The following is a 13,299-nucleotide window of genomic DNA, read 5'->3' as shown; positions in this document are numbered from 1 at the left end:
AGGTTAGGTGGGGGTTATGGGGTGGTCTGGAGATTGAAGCTTCGCTGTGTCTTGGGACTCAGCCACAAGGCCAGCAGATGGTCAGGTCTGCATGGGTGAAGCTGCAGCCAGGAGCTTGAGATGCCTTTCTGCTCACTGAAGGAGGAAAAAGAGCAAGGCCGATGGTGCTGGGATTGTTCCAGAATTTCCATTATTAGATCTTATCTGGATGCGTTTGCATTTGAATAAGAAACTGTCTGCTTTGCTGAAATGGCACATTTGGAAAGCTCCTCCAGTCATCTGTTTTGATCAGTCACACTAATTCATTAGCAGATTGGCTGCTTTTCCCATAGGTAGTGCCTTTGCCATAGGCCAGTAACATTTTTTGTTGCACCCCATTAACTTGAAGCAGGCATCTGAAGTTTTTTCTCCAGTGCCAAGTTCCACATGCCCTCAGTGGAAGCTGCCCAAGTGGCACCAGTTTTAGTAGTGCTGGCTGCAATCCCTTGTCCCCTGAGACCCACATCGGTCACCTCACCAGGTGTGCCCGGAGTACTGCATTTCCCTCAGGGTGTAATGTTGACTCCCATGAGAGGTCACCTTTTCCTCTGTGGAGCCTTAACATGCAGGGTGCCATGAGCTGTGCCAACTGTGAACTGGTGCTGCCCCTGAGCTCAGGAACTGGTCTGCCAGTGACTTTCCTTCTTCTGCACTAAAGACTGTTACCAGGGTGCATGTCCGGGAGTTGTGGCTCTGGCCAGTGGTACCTTAGCTGTAATTCAGGTCCTTTCCAAAGGATGTGCTGGTGTAGAGGACCCCTGCACAGATGCCTGTGGAGCCTTGCTTCCCGGCTTCAGATCCTCCTCGGAGAGAAAGTGAATGGGACTGGGCCGGCGTATGCATACCTGCATGCCCCTAGTCACGCGCAGGTTGTGTGTACACACGGACAACAGAAGGAGCCTCCCAACATCCACTTTGGAATGCCCTGTCAGGACAGGGGTCTTCATGCGGTGTTTGCCACCTGAGATCAGTGCAGCTGGCAGGGGCAATGTTCTGAGACTCCTTGACCTTCTCCTCCCTGGCCTGCCCTGCGTTCTTGCTTGTAGCAAGCAGATGACATCTCAGACTATCATTTTGGAGCATCATGCACTCTCTCCAGTGAGATGCAAGTTTCAGGAGAGGAGAAATTTTTGTCTCATTCACTGATGTAGTTTCAAGTCCTACAAAACAGTGTCTAATACGTATGCAATGTACCACAAATATCCAGTGGATAATATCTATATATATTTAAAGATTTATTTATTATTATTGGAAAGGCAGATCGGATTTACAGAGAGAAGGAGAAACAGATCTTCCATCTGCTGGTTCACTCCCCAAGCAACTACAAAGGCTAGAGCTGAGCCTGTCTGAGGCCAGAAGCCAGGAGCTTCTTCTAGGTCTCCCATGTTGGTGCAGGGTTTCAAGACTTTGGGCCATCCTCAACTGCTTTCCCAGACCATAAGGAAGGAGCTGGATGGGAAGCAGAGCAGCCAGGACATGAACTGGTACCCATATGGGATTCTGGTGTGTGCAAAGTGAGGATTTAGCCATTTAGCCCTCGCACTGGGCCCTGGATGATATATTTTTAATGGGATGGAGATAATAGAAATTACCAGAGTGTATGATGGCATTATTTAATGTTAAACTTTCAATTATAGCTCTGTGTGTGAGTGTATACTGGGGACTGATGTGGAATGTGGTTCTTGTGATGAGTTGGATAAAAAGGCTTGAGAATATTAACATTCAAATCTCTAAAGCTAGCCAGGTCCTGGCCTAATCTAAGCACCATAGTGTTATCCACTGCTGCAGTTTGCTTTTTCTTTTAGCTGACTGCTCAAAGCTTCTCACTTACAGACATAGGCTTGGTTGTTTGGGGCATGCGTATCTTTTGCTTTTAGTAAGGTTCTACTTCTTTCTGGAGCCTTCTAGGCAGCAGGGAAGTTCTTGGGGCAGAGTGGAGTTCTGGCCTTGTGATGCAAGTTGCTTTGCTGGATTACAATTTCTCCCTGTGCTCCAGCTGTCACGCCCAGCTTGGACACTCACAGATATTTAACTAAAGGCTAGATTGTATTGGAAATTCCAGCTTGGCCTCAGCCTCAGGGTTTCCAGGAGAGAGAGAGCTTGTGAGGCCTCAGCTAGGAAAGCCTGAAGCAGATCCTTAAACCAAAACATGTTTGCATTTTTTTTTCCTCCCACAGGTGGGAGCAAAGTCAGAGTGGAATAAATTAGAATGCCAGTGCACTTAGTACCTTGTTTCTGCCTTGGGGCCAGAAAAAGATGCAGCTGTGTAGGAGTGTGGGATGGGGATGGTGCTGTGAGTGGAGTGGGGGTCAAGCGTGGTCAGAATCAGCTGTGTTGGGGCTTGTGTGCTATGAAATCACACCTGTCTGTGCCCTGGCTCTGCCCCAGCAAGCAGGGGGCTGGGTTCCTGAGCTGCCCAAGCCTCACTCTCTGCCATTAGAAATCAGTAGCGAGAAAAAGCTGACACGGGGCTCAACTTTTGCCAGCTTCTGTTGTGAGCACTTTCTCTGTATTAATTCATTTCTGTACCACAGCAACTAAAATCCATTTTCCATAGGAGAAACATGGAGAGCTTAAATAACCCTGTCCAAAGATACTCAGCTTCTAAGTAGCATCCAGGCAGACTGGCACCCACGTCCATTCTTTCAACACCAAATTGCGTTACTTCACATATTAGTATCTACCTCCCAGGATACCTGTGAAGATTAAATACAAGGAAATATTGGGAGTGGAGCAGAGCACCTGGCATACAGTGACAATGACATGCATACATGCACTTGTGGTGTGTGTGCAGCGCTGTTGTTTTCCCCATCCTGGAAGTCCCCAGCAACCTCTAGACCATCTGCTGTGGAGGTCAGCCAGCAGGGCTGTCTCCCGTCTGTGGGGCTCCTTGGGTGGACCTGGCTTCAGAGGTAACAGGCCACCTGCCGGATTCCAGGCCTCCCCCACTGGCTGGCCACTCTTGGGCACACACAGCAGCATGCCTGCCTGTGGAGATGATTTTGGGTGGCCGCTGCCGTCAAGTTGGGTGCTATGTCCTTTGCTTGAGGTTGTTACAGCCATCCCTTCTGCAGTATGGGTCTGTGCCTCTTGGGAACCAAACACAATATACCTTTCTAGCAAAACCCAGAGGTGATTTGCATAAACTACTTAGTTGACAAATATTATTAATATTCCTAAATTGACAACACTTATTTTTTGTTTTCAAATTTGCTCCCTGGAGACAAGTGTTGTGTATGTGGCTGGCCTGGGAACCCATTCCTTTCTTCCTCCCGGTCCCCTCAGCAAGAGCTTACTAAGGTCCTGCATCATACCAGGTTGTGTTAGGGCTAAGATTAAAACAAAGATTGGTTGCCCACTTTCAAAGTTTTCACCACACTTTTAGCCCTTGTTGTTAAAGCCATAGGTTTAGGGGCTGGAGTTATAGTATGGTGAATTAAGCCATGGCTTGTGACACTGGAATCCCATATAGGTGCTTGGTGTGTGTTCTGGCTGCTCTACTTCCAATCAATTTCCCTGCTAATGTGCCTGAGAAAGTATTAGAAGCTGGTTGAAGAGCTTGGGCCCCTGCCACCCACATGGGAAACCTGGATGAAGCGCTTGCGTTTTAACTTTGGCCTGGCCCAGCTCTGGCTATTGCAGACTGTTTAGAAATGTGAACAGTCAGTGAAAGATCCCTTTCTCTGTTTCTCATTCTCTTGTGATGTCACTCTGCCTTTCAAATAAATGAAATAAAAATTAAAATCCAGAAATGAGTAAATGAGTGCTATTTGGAAGCCTGCTGACATGCAGGAGCCTGGTACTAGGAGGAAATCTCTGCAGACGAGGACTCTGGAAACCTGGGAGCAGCCTCAAGGTCATGTACGTGTGACCCTCCCAGTCGTTGGATGAGGCTGTTTTCACCGTATCCCACAGCCTCTCCCGTCTTGAAATCTGAAGCTGAGAACAACACTCGGGCTGTCTCCTGTAGCCTTACAGCATCTTCTCTTTGTTTTTGTGTCATTCCTTTCAGTTAATAAATTTTTACTGATTTTGATTAGGAAGGAAGATCATTTGAGAGACAGAGATGGAGAGTTACTCCTCCAGATGCCTGTCATGGTTAGAGCTGGGCCAGGCTGCAGGCAGGAGCCAGGAGCTTCATTCAGGTGTCCCCATGGGCAACAGGAGCATGGATCTGTGAGCCTTCCCCTGCTGCCTCCCAGGGTTTACATTCACAGGAAGCTGGAACCCAAAGCACATCCAGGACTCAAACCATGCACTGTAGTCCTGTCCAGTAGGATCTCAGCCTTTGCACCAAATGTGTGCCCTTCAAGATGTCTTAAAGATACAGGGGCTAAGACTAGAGGGGTAAAGAAAGTTGCCCCAAGTCATATGTGGCAAGTGTGTGGTGGAGTCTATGTTAGTCTGCAGAGCCAAACATGTTAGCTTCCAGCCTGGGATGCTATTCTGAATCAAAGAATGCCAGATTTCCCTCTTTGAGAGGCCCCACCATCAGCTCTGCCAGTAGAGAGATTTTGCTTCTGATCTTCATGGGAAATGCATTTTCAACTGGGTACTCATGTTACCTGGTTCATTTGTAACCTGACAGGTTTATTTCCCCCTTCCGGTCAGTGACTAATAAGATGATTGCTCCAGGAAGAATTCCTCGTGCTCGGTGGCTGTGGCTGAATAGCCTAATTCAAAGTATTGAATTTTAAGACTCCAGTGTGATAGAATACTTTTTTTTTTTTGTCGATCCCTGTTGTGGAGCGATATTAAAAAAAAAAATGATTTGAAACACATGAGCTGGTGCTTTTCTGTGGTTCATCTGTAACCGGAGCTGACTTTGCATCACTGCCAGCTCTCCAGTATCTGCCTGCCACCCCCTCCCCCATCTGCACCTCGTGAACACTTTATGGCCTGCCAGAGGGTGATGAGTGGGTTTGTTTAACAATTGCTTCCTTCTGTACAAGTAATAAATACACAAGTCTGAAAAACTGTTTTTAGATATACTTATTTGCAAGGCGGAGTGATCGACAGGGAGATCTTCCATCCTCTGATTCATTCCCCCAATGGCCCCAGTAGCCAAGGCTGTACCAGGGCAATGCTGGAGCCAGGGACTCCATCCAGATATCCCACATGTGTGACAGGGCCGAAGCTCTCAGGCCATCTTCTGCTGCCTTCCCCGATGTGTTAGGAGGGAGCTGGATCAGGAGTGGAACAGCTGGGACTGGAACAACCATTCCAGTAGCAGATGCTGGTACCATCGTGGGTGGTGTCTTATCCTTCTGCACCACACCACTGGCCCCTGAAAAGCTATCCTAACCCTGTGGTCTCTTTGGTTTCCTTCTAGTGAATTCCCAAAGCAATAGGGTCTGTGTTTGGCTATGGGTCTTTACGTTGTGAATAAGGGTCTTTTTCCTTTCTGGCTTTGGAATAATCATGCAAGCATTTTCCTGAGAATGGTCTTGATCTCATCTGAGATGAATTAGCAGCCCTCTGTGTTCTCCCTGATGTGTGGAATGCAGAGAGTAAGAGGACCTGTCTCGTAGACCTGCTGTGACGCCAAATGAGCTGGTGTGCCTAAGTGCGTGGTGTGGAACAGATCTCAGCTGGTACGAGTCCAGGAACTCAGTTGGAGGAGCAGGCCATGGCTGGTGTGTTTGTGTGTCTTCCTGTCTTGATGCTACCAAGCCTCTACCTCTCCACCGCCAGCCTCACCGCTACCAGCCTGCACGTCCACCGGGGGAGCAGCTTTCTTGGTCCTTGTGGACCTCCCGCATCGAGCCCTGTCTCCCCTGATGCCTGGCTTCCCCTTATTTCCCACTCTGTTACCTGCTCACAGCTGCTGTGCATTCCCACCGGTGTCCTCTCCTGTGTTTCTCTGGTGTTAGAGATGCCCTCCTACCTACGTGTCTTTGGTCCCATAGCCAACCTCTCCTTTAAGGTCTGGCTTTTCCTCAGAACCTTGGGACTGCTTTGCTGCATATGACAATCTACCTCTTAGCAAAGCGGCTTAAACAAGACACATCTTTGTTTATCTGTCGCATACAAGCAGAGCAGGGACAGTGCAGTGAGTCTCAGCTCAGGCTTTTTGGTCATCCGGCTGTTGTATTCTCACACTTGATTTTAGCCAAAAGGCCAAGAAGTGATAAGGCTGTTGTATTCTCAAGGTTGCCTCCCAGTCCCACCCAGCCCCAGGTTCACGCTGCAGGCAGATCTTAGAACTGGAAGAAGAGCCAGGCAGTCAATGAGTAGCAGCCGTTGATCTGATCTGCCTTCCAAGGCACTTTCCTAGAAGCCTGTCTTCTGTTTGCATCTCCTGAGCCACCTCCGGCCACAAGGGAGGCTGGGACTCGTAGTATTTGATCTGGGCACGTGGCCACCTCTAGGAAAATAGAGGCTGTGTCCCACAGGAAAATGGAAGCATTGATAGGGAGCAGGCAGCTAGCAGCCTCTGGCACAAACCTTTTCCAGCTACTCCAAGCCATCTTGTGGTTCTTCGAGTGAGCCCCACACAGCACAATTGCCTTATTATGGTGTCGTCTATTAATTCATCGACCAGTGGACAAGCAACAACAGAGTCACTGCTCTGTGCAAGGCACGATGTCTTTTAAATGTTGACTGTGTAGCTCTCAGACTAAGAGGTTAGTTGGCTGCTTGAGAGCAGGGACGGCGGGCTTTGGCTGCTTTTTCCCTCCAACAACTTTTTTTTTTTTTTTCACAAGGCCGGGCACGTGACGGGGCACTTGGTAAGTACCTGATTGATTTTAGAATAGTTACAAATGAGATGTCCAGTGGGGGGCGGGCGGAAATAAATAAATCCTCTGCCAAGGTGCAGAGCTAGAAAATTCTGGTTGTGTAAGGTATGTTCTGGTTTAGAGCAAAGCATAGCAGGAAAGGTGGGACGCTGGGGCATCTCAGCCTCAGGGCTGTGTTGTGGTCACACAGGCCTGTGCAGGTGCCAGAGCAGCAGATCTGGCTGTGTGGACCCTGGCACCTGTTTTTGTACGACTTTCAGAATTGCCAGCAGAAATCTCGGTGCCCGGCTGGCTTTTCTTACCGTGGCTCTGTCTGGTGTAGCTGTGTGTGTTTTTTATACCACGTGGTTCTTTCCGCAGTGCTGAGAAAAATCCGCAGGCTTTGTGCAGCGAGCGTCGGCTCCAGCTCCCCTTCCCAGCTTCGCCTCTGATCCCTGCTGTAGTCTGCCTGAGGTGACACGGTCTGAAAGAGGTTGCCTAGGGCTTGTGTCTTCAGCTGCCAAGAAGATGATTATTTTTAAAAATGTTATTGGCACCTCAGAGGCAGGGTAAGGGGATCTAGTTAGCACCTACTGTCTGTGAGGCACTGTGTCGAGTGCTTCACCTACCTGCTCGCATTGACAGTTCAGAGCAGTCTTGTAAAAAAAAAAAATTGAAAAACAAGAGTCTCCTCTGAGGATTGGCTGCTCAGCTAACAAGCTGGGGATAACATGGCACTAAGAGGTGGGGTCATTTTTCCTCTAGTTTGAGAGCTAATCAATTTCTTATTGAGGGGTAACTCATATTCTAAGGTTCTCCTTTTCTGATAAGTACACCCAGGCTTTTAGTACCTTCATAAAGTTGGGCAATCACTGCCGTTCACTGATTGCAGATCATTTTCATCAGGTGTGGTGAGCCTTGAGTCCAGGCCTCCCCACAATGGTGGCAATTAATCTCCGCCCCCCCCGCCATTTTTTTAAATAAGATTTTGCTTATTGGTTTGAAAGGCTGAGATACAGAGAGAAAAAGAAAAAGTGTGACAGAAAAAGAGTGAGAGAGCTATCTCCAATCTGATGATTCACTTCCCAAATGGCTGCAAAGGCTGGGGCTGAGCAAGGCTGAAGCCAGGAGTCAGAAATTACATAAGGGCTCCCATGCGGGTAGCTCAAGTACTTTGGCCATCTTCTGCTTCCTTCTGAATTGCACTAATAGTGAGTTTGATGTGAAGTGAAGCAGGCAAGACCCAAATGAGTATCTATATAGGTTGCAGGCGTCATAGGCTGTGGCTTAATCTACTATGCCACAACACTAGCCTCATACCTTTTTCTAATTTACCAGTGATTTAGACTAAATCTGAGGGAACATCAGGGCTTGTTTAGGTGAGATGTGTCCACAGAATGGCTGTCAGTCTCTTCATTCCTTCTCTTGGTGTTATCCTGGTCCTGTATCCTGTGACAGGACTTGGCTTAAAAAAACAAAAAAAAAGATGGATTTATGTGAAAGACTGGCAAAGAGAGAGGAAGAGGCAGAGAAAAGATCTTCCACCTGTCAATTGCTTCCCCAAATGGCTGCAATAGCTGGGGCTGGGTCAGGCTGAAACCAAGAGTCCAGAACTCCATTCAAGTCTCTTACGTGGACAGCAGAGGCCCAGATAGTTGGACCATCTTCTGCTGCTTTCCCAGGGGCATTAAAAGGGAGCTGTATGAGAAGCGGAGCAGCCTGGATTCAAGCCGTTGCTCTACAGCACAGGCCCCAGGCTTGGCTTTAGTTCCTGAGACCCACCCCTCCTGGTTTTATGTTTCCTGGAATCGGGTTGGAGTTAAAGGTCCCATACTTGAAATACCACGGTTGGCATGGTGACCAGAGGCTGTGTTTTAGCTTGTGTGTTTGCCTTGGTAGAAAGGCGTGTGCCTGTCACATTAAGAGGTGCTCTATAAAAGTGGATGAGCGTATAGCCGTCATTACTCCTCATCTAAGTCACTGCCGTAACAACAACTTCCGCCTCCAGCACCCCTAGTTGTGTTTTGCATTAAGACCAAATGATTGCCATAGGCTCCATGCCTGATTGCTTTCATCTGTGGCTCCCTGTTGCCCACAACCTATACTCTGAGAGTCTTAGATGCAAATGTGCCAGGCCAACCATGTCCAGTTCTACCCTCATCTCCATCTCCCCCACCCACATGGGTATACTCTTGGGGCTCTGGTAGTTCTGAGCTGCTGATTGTCTCCAAAACACTTCACATACTAACCGCTCTGCACTTTTCCGAAAGGCTCTCTCTGTTTTGTCCAAATTCTAATCCATCCTTCTATTCTTGGCTAGGAGGCCACCTCCTCTGTGAAGTCTTCCCTGCTTCCTCAGGAGGACCTAGGAGCTGGTCACAGGAGTGCATTTGGCTGCAAGTAATGGGAAACTATTTGCCATGTACACCAAATAAGGGCCCCAAAGATGTCTGTATGCTTACCCCTGGTACCCTAGAGTACCCCTGGTACCATTATCTCACGTGGCAAAAAAGACCTTTTGCAGGACTGGCCTGTGGCACAGCAGATAAAGCCACTACCCACAATGTAGGCATCCCATATGAATGAACATTGGTTTGAGTCCTGGCTGTACCACTTCCAATCTAGCTTCCTGCTAATGTGCCTGGGAAAACAGTAGAAGATGGCCTAAGTATTTGTTCCCATGCCACTCGCTTGGCAGACTTGAATAGAGTTCCAAATTCCTGGCTTTGACCTAGTCTAGCCCTAGCTATTGTGGCAATTTGGGGAGTGAATCAGTATATGGCAGATTTTATTTTTCTCTTTCTCTCTCTCTCTGAAACTCTGCTTTTCAATTAAATGCGTTTTTTTTTTCTTTCCAAAGCTACTTTGCAAATATAATCAAATGAACATGGAGAGATTATTTTGGATTAGCTGGGTGGAACTGTAATCACAAAGATCGCCAAAGTAGAAACAAGAAGTAGGAGGGATTAGAGTAATGTGGTTGTAAGGACTCAGTTCAATGTATCTGACTTCTTAGGTGAAGAAAGCAGGCTGTGAGCCAGGAAGCATGTACCACCTCCAAAAACCAGAAAGGATTGGAAAACAAGTGACCCTCCCATGTTCTGGGGAGGAACATGTCTCAGCCAACATCTTGATTTTATTAGTTTCATTTAAGCTTTTGTCTATTTATTTGAAAGACAAAGCATGGTGGGTGGGGAGAGACACAGAGAGATCTTCTATCCACTGGTCACTCCTCAAATGGCTACAGTAGCCGGGATTGGGCCAAGCCAAAGCCAGAAACCAGGAGTTTCATCTGGGTCTCCCATGGGGATGCATGAGCTCAAGCGCTTGGGCCACCCTCTGCTTCTTTTCCAAGCCATTAGCAGTGAGCTGGATAGGAAGTAGAGCACCTGGGACACCAATCAGTATCCATAAGGAAAGGCTGCATTTGCCCACTGTGCCTCAGTGCTGGCCCAAGTCCTTGGTTTTAGATCAGTGAGACCCTCGTCAGACATGTGACCTACAAAACTGTAAGGTAAGAGATTGATGTTGTTTTAGTAAATTGTTAACAGCAGCAATTCAAAATTGATGCAGCGACTTAACCAAGGACGATTTCCTTTCTTCTTGGAACAAGAACTCCAGAGGTTAGGCTCAGCAGTAACCTCAGGTTCAGACCTACCCTCTGTTTATTTATGTGCTTACATGTTTATTTGTTTGAGAGGCTGATGGGGCAGAAAGAGAGACGGACCAAAAAATCTCCTATCTGCTGATTCATTCCCCAAGTGCCCACAATAGCCAGCGCTCACCCAGGTTGAAGTCAGGAGCCTTGGAACTCAATCCAGGGCCCTCACAGGAGGCAAAGATCCATCACCCACTCTTTCCCAGGGAATGAATCATCAGGGAGGTGAAATTAGAAGATAGAGTTGGGTGGGCTGCATTGTGGCACAGAGGATTAAGCCACTGCTTTTGACATTAGCATCTCATATCCAAGTACCAGTTTAAGTCCTGGCTACTCTGCTTCCAGTCTTATGACCTGCTAATGTACATGGGAAGGCAGTGGGTGGTGATCCAAGTACTTGGCCTCTGATACTCCTGTGGGAGACCTGCATGAAGTTCTAGGCTCCTGGATTCAGCCTAGCTCAATGACGGCTTCTACGATCTTGTAGCCATTTGGGGACTAGATCTGTGGATGGAAGATTTTTTTTTTTCCATCCTCCCTCTTTCTTTGTCATTCTGCTCTTCTAATATATAAAATAAATTAAAAAAAAAATCTAGTACACACATACCCCAAAGAAGACAGAGCTGGATTCAAACCCAGGCATTTCTGCTTAGGATGCAGGCATTCCAACCAGCTTCTTAAGTACTAGGCCAAGCACCTACTAACCCCCTCTTATTCAGAACAAATTATTTGTTCTGTTGTGTGTTCCCTCACAAGTAATAAAAAAAAAAAAAAGGAAAAAAACCAGGGGCTGGTGAAGAGATTAGGCAGCTGCCGGAAGTGCTGGTATCCTATATGGGCACAGGTTGGAGTCCCTGCTGCTCTACTTCTTGATAATGCATCTGGGAAAGCAGTGGAGGATGGCCCAAATGCTTGGGCTCCTGAACTCACGTGGGAAACCTGGAAGAAACTCCTGGCTTCTGATTTGGATCTGGTTCATTCTCGGCTGTTGTGGCCATTTGGGAAATGAACCAGAGGATGAAAGATTCTCTTTCACTCTCTTACTCACTCTCATTCTCTGTCTTTCCAATAAATAAATCTTTTTTTTTTTAAAGATTTATTCATTTTTATTGGGAAGTCAGATTTACAGAGAGGAGAGACAGAGCTTCTCCATCCACTGGTTCACTTTCTAAGTGGCCACAACAGCCAGAGCTGAGCCAATCTGAAGCCAGGACCCAGGAGCTTCTTCCATGTCTGCCATGTGGATGCAGGGGCCCACAGCTTTGGGCTGTACTCTATTGCTTTCCCAGGCTAGAAGCAGGGAAATGGAAGGGAAGTGGAGCAGCCGGGATACAAACCGGCCCCCATATGGGATCCCAGCACATGCAAGGCAAGGACTTTAGTCACTAGGCTACCGTACCAGACCCAATAAAATAAATCTTAGAGATTGGGACCAGCATGATCCCTTGATTGGCTAATTTTCTGCCTGTAAGTGTCAACAACCCGTATGGTTGCTGCTTTGTGTTCCAGCTACTCCATTTCTCATCCAGGTCCCTTCTTATGGCCTGGGAAAGCACAGGTGGGTGATCAAAAGCCTTGGGACTCTACACCTGCATAGGATGCCCTGATGAAGCTCCTGGCTCCTGGCTTTGGATCAGCTCAGCACCAGCCACTATGACCATTTGGGGAGTGAATCAGTGGATGGAAGATCTTTCTCTCTGTCTCTGCTCCTCTTTTTAGCTCTGCCTTTCAAAAAAAAAAAATATATATATATATAAAACATGCATGCATATGTGAAATAATACAACAGCAACAGCCTGCTTACATTTCCAGAAACCTGCTGGCATTTTAGGAGGAAACAACATGTGAAGGGCCCCCAGGAGCCTTCTGGCGACTTGTCTCATTTTAAAGAAATGAACTAGGCTGTAACCAGGAGCCTGGAACACCAGCTTGGTCTCCCCCATGGATGGTAGGATCTCAGGTACTTGGGCTGTCATCACTGCTTTCCTAGGCTCGTTAGCTGGGAGCTAGTTTGGAAGTAAAGCAGTCAGGACTCAAGCTGACATTCTGATACAGGAATAGCGAGCAGAGAGGTTTAATTAATGCAAGGCACCACAACAGACACCAGTCCTGTTCTTTTCATTTTAGTATTCTTGCTTTTAACACAGTGCTGACGCATTCTGTTTATTGAAAATAACAAATACATGAGGTTTTCAAGTGAGGATTTGGTGAGATGTGGAAACACAGGAAGTCTCCTTGGTCTCTCAGAGTCTGAAGACCTTCCCCCCTCCTCTTCTTGCCCTTCGCCTTCCTTCTCTGTACCACCATTTTCTTTGCTTTGTCTTAATCATTACTTTTTTTTCCTCCCTCTCCTTTTTTTAGTCCAGTAGATAAAGGTGTATTCTGCAGTAGTAATACTGAGGGGATGTGGTGAGTTTTTCTTGCTGAAGTCTTACAAACTCCCCCCGCCCTCCAGAAGATGTATTCTTGCCCTTCCAGTTCACTGCCTTGTCCACCTAACCACCAGCTGGGAGTCTGCCATTTTGTCTCTTGTTCTGGTTCACCTTTCCTGAAGATGGGCAACGAAGAAAATTTCTAATCCTGCAAACATGGACAGGTGGAATCTCACACACACACGTACACCCCACACATCACATGCACACTCCCACATGTGCACACACACACACACACACAACCCTACACATACACACATACGCCCTACACACACACACAGCCCCCCACACACACAGCTTACACACACACGTGCACATACACACAAACATCCTACACACATGCACCCTGTGCTGATCATTAGGACTGCAAGCTCAATTTCTGTTTGTCCCCTTTTGTCTTCTGGGAACAAAGGCAAGTGGGATTACATTTCTATTCTTTTAGCATCAGATG

General features: G+C 47.4%; 1 protein-coding gene across 2 annotated transcripts in view; it reads left to right on the top strand.

Annotated features, from left to right (window-relative positions):
* The window catches only part of ABR (ABR activator of RhoGEF and GTPase), a 173,336-nt gene that overhangs the window by 2,077 nt on the left and 157,960 nt on the right, over positions 1 to 13,299 (top strand). The window lies entirely within an intron of this gene.

This window comes from Ochotona curzoniae, unplaced genomic scaffold (genome assembly GCF_017591425.1).
Source record: "Ochotona curzoniae isolate NIBS_2020 unplaced genomic scaffold, NIBS_Ocur_1.0 scaffold_2453, whole genome shotgun sequence".
Taxonomy (NCBI): domain Eukaryota; kingdom Metazoa; phylum Chordata; class Mammalia; order Lagomorpha; family Ochotonidae; genus Ochotona; species Ochotona curzoniae.
This window is presented reverse-complemented; position numbering and strand designations above follow the sequence as displayed.